The sequence below is a fragment of the Podarcis liolepis genome (assembly GCF_965112155.1).
Source record: "Podarcis liolepis genome assembly, chromosome: 2".
NCBI classification, from domain to species: Eukaryota; Metazoa; Chordata; class Lepidosauria; order Squamata; family Lacertidae; genus Podarcis; species Podarcis liolepis.
In genome coordinates, this window is record NC_139555.1 from 121094627 (window position 1) to 121101512 (window position 6886).

A 6886-nucleotide genomic window follows, 5' to 3' on the forward strand; every position below is an offset into this window, starting at 1 on the left:
CAGAGTGGGTAGATCTTGTGTCTTCCAATACTTTGCGATGAGTATTCTTGCTGCTGTTGTGGAATACATAAAGAAAGTTCTATCCTTCTTTGACACCAATTGGCCGACAATGCCCAAGAGAAAGGCCTCTGGTTTTTTATAGAAAGTACTTTTAAGTACCTTTTTCATTTCATTATAGATCAATTCCCAGAAAGCCTTAATCTTTGGGCATGTCCACCAAAGGTGATAGAAGGTACCTTCAGTCTCCTTACATTTCCAACATTTGTTATCGGGCAAGTGATAAATTTTTGCCAGCTTGACTGGGGTCATGTACCACCTGTAAACCATTTTCATAATGTTTTCCTTTAAGGCATTACATGCCGTAAATTTAATACCGGTGTTCCATAACCATTCCCAGTCAGCTGACACAATGTTATGACCCACGTCCTGTGCCCATTTGATCATAGCCGATTTGACTGTTTCGTCCTGTGTATTCCATTTCAGCAACAAATTATACATTCTTGATAAATTCTTAGTATTGGGTTCTAACAATTCAGTCTCTAGTTTTGATTTTTCCACCTGGAAACCAATTTTCCTGTCTTGTTTGAAAAATTCCATTATTTGATGGTATTGAAACCAATTTTGTACTTTATGTTTCAATTTCTCATGACTTTGTAATTTCAACTTATCTCCATCCTGTTCTAAAATTTCCCAATACTTCGGCCATCCGACCTCCATATTGAGTTTCTTCACTGCTTTGGCCTCCACTGGTGACACCCATCTAGGGGTTTTGTTTTCCAACAGATCTTTATATCTTATCCAAACATTAAACAGTGCTTTTCTAACAATGTGATTTTTAAAGGCACTATTGACTTTGTCATACCATAAGTATGCATGCCAACCGAAAGCATTGTTAAAACCTTCCAGGTCCAAAATGTCTGTGTTCTCGAGGAGCATCCATTCTTTCAGCCAGCAAAAAGCTGCTGCCTCATAGTACAATTTTAAGTCCGGCAGGGCAAAACCCCCTCTTTCTTTAGCGTCTGTCAATATTTTAAATTTAATTCTGGGCTTTTTGCCCTGCCAGACAAATTTCGAAATATCTTTCTGCCACCTCTTGAAACATTCCATCTTGTCGAGAATCTGCAAGGTCTGAAACAAGAATAACATTCTAGGCAATACATTCATTTTAATCACAGCAATTCGGCCTAACATTGACAATTTCAAATTTGACCATATTTCTAGATCTTTTTTAATTTCTGACCAACATTTTTCATAATTGTCCTTATACAAATTCACATTTTTAGATGTCAAATAAACCCCTAGGTATTTCACCTTCTTGACCACCGTCAACCCTGTCTCCTCTTGGAATTTCTCCTTTTCCAAATCTGTTAAATTTTTTCCTAAAACTTTAGTTTTTTGTTTATTCAACTTAAATCCAGCTACCTGGCCAAACTGTTGTATTATTTCTAATACCTTTTTCGTGCTAGTGTTTGGCTCTTGCAAAGTCAATACTAAGTCATCTGCGAATGCTCTTAACTTGTAATGTTTAGCTCCGACCTGTACACCTTTAACCTGCTGGTCATTTCTAATCATGTTCAGCAAAACCTCCAGAACAGAAATAAAAAGCAATGGGGAAATTGGGCACCCCTGTCATGTTCCCTTTTCTATCTTAAGTTCCTCAGTTAGTACGTTATTTACAATCAACTTCGCTTTTTGTTCTGAGTATATTGCACCCAAACCATTCTCAAAACCTTGGCCTACCCCCATCCCATGAAGATTCTTTATCATAAAACTCCAAGAAATATTGTCAAAGGCTTTCTCCGCGTCCACAAAAATCAATACTGCTTTAGTATTTATATTCACCTCTAGCTTTTCCAAAATGTCTATTATATTCCTTACATTATCTGATAGGTGTCTTTTTGGGAGAAAGCCTGCTTGGTCCTTATGAATCTTCTCCATCAACACTCTTTTAAGTCTTTTTGCCAAAATGTCTGCAAAAATTTTGTAATCCACATTAAGTAGTGATATTGGGCGGTAGTTCTTAAGTTGAGTCTTTTCAGTCTCTGTCTTTGGTATGAGAGAAATATACGCTTCTTTCCACGATTCAGGTGCCTTTTTTCCCTCTAAAATTTCATTACAGACTTCTTTTAACGGTTGGATCAACCATTCCTTCAAAGACTTGTAGTATCTAGAAGTCAGTCCATCTGGTCCTGGAGATTTGCCCAGTTGCATTTTCTGAATGGCAGCCTCTATCTCTTGTTCTGATATTCTCTGATTCAGATCCAGCTTACTCTGATGAGAGATTTTTTGTAATCCATATTTGTCAAGGAATTTGTCTATATCTTCTTCATTTTGCGGTCCTTGAGTATAGAGCTTTTTAAAATAACTTAAGAAGCAATTTCTGATTTCATTAGGTTTAGATATGTTCATTCCATCCAGTTCTAGACTTGTAACTGTATTTAGTTTCTGCCTTTTCTTCAATTGCCATGCCAGGAGTTTGCCACACTTATCTGCCGATTCAAATGTCTTTTGTTTCATTTGCTTTATCTTCCACTCAATCTGTTGGTTCATCAATTCCATATATTGTACTTGATATAACTTAATCTCTCTTAGTATTTCCTGGGACTTTGGTTTTGCTCTTAATTTTTTCTCCCCTTCGTTTATCTTTTCCAAAATCTTTTCCTTCTTCTCATTCTGTTTCTTCCTTTTTATTGAGTTTTGTTGAATCAGAAAGCCTCGCATCACCGCTTTACTTGCGTCCCAGATCACTCTTTTCTCAGTATCAGCCCTTAAGTTTATTTCAAAGTAGTCCTTTAAAGCTTTTTGGGCCTTCATGAGGATCTCCTTGTCACGAAAGAGAGTGTCATTCATTCTCCATCTGAATTGACCAGTTGTTGTAAGTTTCATTTCCATCTAAACAGCATTATGGTCGGAGCAGGTTTTTGGGCAGATTTCTACCTTTTTAATCTTTGGAGCCATCCCACTAGTAATCCAAATTTGATCAATTCTGGTCCAGGTCATCATTGCTTGAGAGAAGAAGGTTCCCTCTCTCTCAAGAGGGTTTCTTGTTCTCCATATGTCTATTAAGTCCATATTTTCCGTCATCTCAAAGAAAGTTTTAGGAAGTCTTCCTTCCTTGGTAACTGTCAGTCTTTGTGCCTTATCCATGTTTGTAGAGACCACGCCGTTCATGTCTCCCATAATTATCATATTGTAATCCAGATAGTCTGTCAGAGTCTCATGGAGTTTCTTAAAAAATTCAGCTTTACCATTGTTTGGTGCATAAATTCCAACTATCAAAAATTTTTCTCCTTGTACTTGAATCTCAACTGCCAAATATCTCCCTTGTTCATCTTTGAAGATCATTTTTGGAGCCCACTTCTCTTTAACATATATGACAACTCCTCTTTTTTTGACTTTGTCTGATGATATAAATTCTTGTCCTAATCTTTTATTTATAAGTAATCTCCTGTGAGCTCTGGTTATATGAGTCTCTTGTAGGCATATCAAGTCCAGTTGTTCTCTGCTCAATATATGAAAAACTTGTCGTCTCTTCAATGGGACATTGAGCCCATTACAATTCCAACTAAGGAATTGCAGGGCCATCTTGTTATTTTCCTGGCACTCCTCCAACAGCTCCAAGTTGTTGCTCTTCCTCTGATGGTGGTGGTTTGTGTCCAAACGAGAGGTTCAGAATGTCTAGTGCTCTCCTCTGTTCTTCAAGTGGGTTCACAGTTCCCTTCTGTAGGTCCTCTCGATTTCTTTCCAAAAACTTCTCTTTGTCTTCTATGGTCTTTATCTTCACCTTCTTCCCCTTATAGTCGAAGGACAATCCCTGTGGAAATTCCCACCTGAAAAGTATAGTGTTCTTTTTTAACAGATAAACCAGATCCTTATAAAAGGCTCTCAAATCCAAGATGTGTTTAGGAATGTCTTTAAAAATCTGTACAGCTGAATTTCCAATTTGCAAGGCCTTTTCAAAATGTAGTCTTAATATTTTGTCCCTTTCTTCCTTGGATCCAAGTGTAATCAAACAATCTCTCGGGATCTTTCTGTTCTGTTTTTTTCCCAGTCTAAACGCTGTTGTGATTTTAAATTCGTCTTCCTCTAGATCTTCCCAACAGTCCGTAAACACTTGTGTTAAAAACTCCACGAGATTGTCAGCTTCGTCCTCTGGAACTAGTCTCAATTTGAGGTTCCTCTCTTTTTTCTGTAAGTCCCACAGAGCCAAAGTTGCTTCATGCTCATGCACCTTTTTGGCGATCGGTTGTAAATTGTCTTGAGTCTCCCCAGCAATAGCTCTAGCTTCTTCAGCAATTTTACGTGTAGCAGAGTTTTCCTCAACTAATTTATTTATGGATTCTGTATTCTGGTCTAATCTTGCTGATATTTCTGTTAGTTTTTGTGTATTTTCTGAAATCTGTTTTGTTAGAGACTCCAGGGATTGGTTTATCTTCAGTAAGGCTTGTGTCACAGCATCCATGGAGACAGCTGTCACTTTTTCTTGTCCTGTTGTTCCTGTAGGTGCTGCCGGAGTTGCACCTGTAATCGAGCCTCTTTTCTTTAGTTGCTGTTGCTGCTGCTGGTACTGTTGCTGTTGTTGTTTGGTCTTGGCTCTTGTGACTATCTCTTCTTGTGAGCCACTCATGTCAAGGTCGTTTCTCACGGGAGCTGTTTCCCGGTGGAAAGTTCCACTGTATTAAGCTGTGTCGGCCTCTACCTTACCCTCTAGGGGGAGCAAATCAAAATGTCCAAGCACAAAGGCAAAGGGAAAATCCAAATACGTAGAATATGAAATAGAGAGAATTTAAGACAAGTATAGCAGGAGGCTTGTAACTGCAAGTTGCCACAGTTTCCCAATAGATACTGTCTCAGCCTACTCTAGCATACTGTAGCCAAGCTGTACCAAAACTTTGTTACACAATGTCACTTTCACAGGAAAAAGTCAGTTCAGTGTCCTATTGTCTTATTAGGCAGACCCTTTCAGCTTCTTGAGACAGCAGAGGATTTTCTTTTAAATAAATCATGCAGTTGCTAGTGTCTATTTTGCCTCCCCTCTGCTCTGCTAGCTAGAGGGGAGATCTAAGGTCCAAAGTGTCAGGTTTAATTGAACAACGGCAAAGTCCTTTAATGGATGCAGCTTTCAGTTCCGTTGCTTTCACTTTCATGCAGTCGGGGGAAGGCAGACTTCCTTAATTTTCGCCTCCCCCGTTTTCAGCCAGATTTCAATTTATAAATCCAAATAAAGGTTCCTTTGTACTCACGGGGTTTTTCTGTCCAAAATTTGCAGGAAGGAATCGGCGCTCTCCACTAATAGCGACGCGGCTTCACCCTGCGGGCTGGGTAGCGATTCTCAGCACCGCGCTCCCCCGATGTCGTTCCAGAGCCTTTAAAAAGGCTCTTTCTGCGGTAAAGGGGGGGCGCTTCTGGTGCCCACCGAATCTCCTTGTTCACAGGCTTCCGCACCTGTGATTTTAGGGGTCCCCCGCTTGCCGTAGCGGGTCAGACCCGAACTCGCAGGGCAGTCCTTTTCCGGAGCTCGGAAAAAGGACCGCCATTAGCGCTGGCGCCGACTCCTAATTATTATTCCTGTACCATTATAATTTCATTGTATAATCTTAGAAGGTTGTAGACTGAGATGTATGTCAACATTTGAGCAGCTCCTCCATCGGTGGGGGGGGGGGTGCCCACCTTGAAAACGCCTCCGTGGAGAGGGGATCAATTTTTTAAAAAAAAATCATTTGCATTTTCATAAACAGGAACAGAGCATATTTAACCCCTCTCTCCTTCCCTCACTCCACTTACAACTTCATACCAAATACAGCATGTATACATATATCATATGACTTTCCTTCCACACTTTTTCTGGTTCCTTTGCTTTTCTACTACTCTGCGTAATCCACATCTTTTTAATCATCCAATTTGTTATCTATTAAATACTCTCATCTATTTTAACTGCTGGATTTATACGAGACCTGCTAAGCCTGTCTTTCTCTAGACTGGTTCTTGAAATACGGTATTCAATAAGCATCCATTCCTCATATTCCTTATATCTGTTTTCTCTTACCCTGTTTGTCAGACCAGCCAGTTCAGTACATTCAAACATTTTACACTGCCATTCTTCCTGAGTGGGTGCTATTCTTGTTCTCCACCTTTCTGCCAATAAGGTTCTAACTGTGGCAGTGGTGCATAGTAATAAACTCTTTTGTTTTTGGGGGACCTCTGTTGTTACCATCCCCAAAAGGAAACTCTCGGGTGTTTCTTTTAAAATTCATTTTATATCGTTTCCGAATATCCCTTAATTATTTTACACGACCAACACATGTGAATAAAAGATTCCTCAATTTCATTACACTTCCAAAATATACCTTTTTCTTATTTAGATATTTTTGTCATTCTGGTGGGGTGTTAAATAACGTCTGTGGGCCATTTTCATCATACAATTTTTTATCGCATAACTTGCCGTTAAATTCATATTTTCCACAACTTTCCCCATAATTCATAATCAATTTTGTGACCCACATCCTGTGTCCACTTAATCCTGCTAAATTTCACAAATTCCTCTTTCGTTTCCCACTCCAACAGCAGTTTGTATATATTTGATAATACTTTTATATTTGTATCTAAAAGGTCTTTGGTAAACTGAGACTTTTGTTCTGCAAAGCCATTTTTCCTATCTATCTTAAACAATTCATTAATGTGATGTACCTGTAGCTAATTGGCAACCAGATTTTTTGATTCCTCGAGATTTCTCAGTTTGGGTTCCTGTCCTGTAAGAGATAAAATTTCACTGTAAGTTAACCACTGCTTATCCATATTCATTCTTTTCCTGGTTGTAGCTTCCACAGTGGTGCTTTTCTTTCTAATAAGTATTTATACGTTCCCCATACCCTAAATAGGCTTTTTC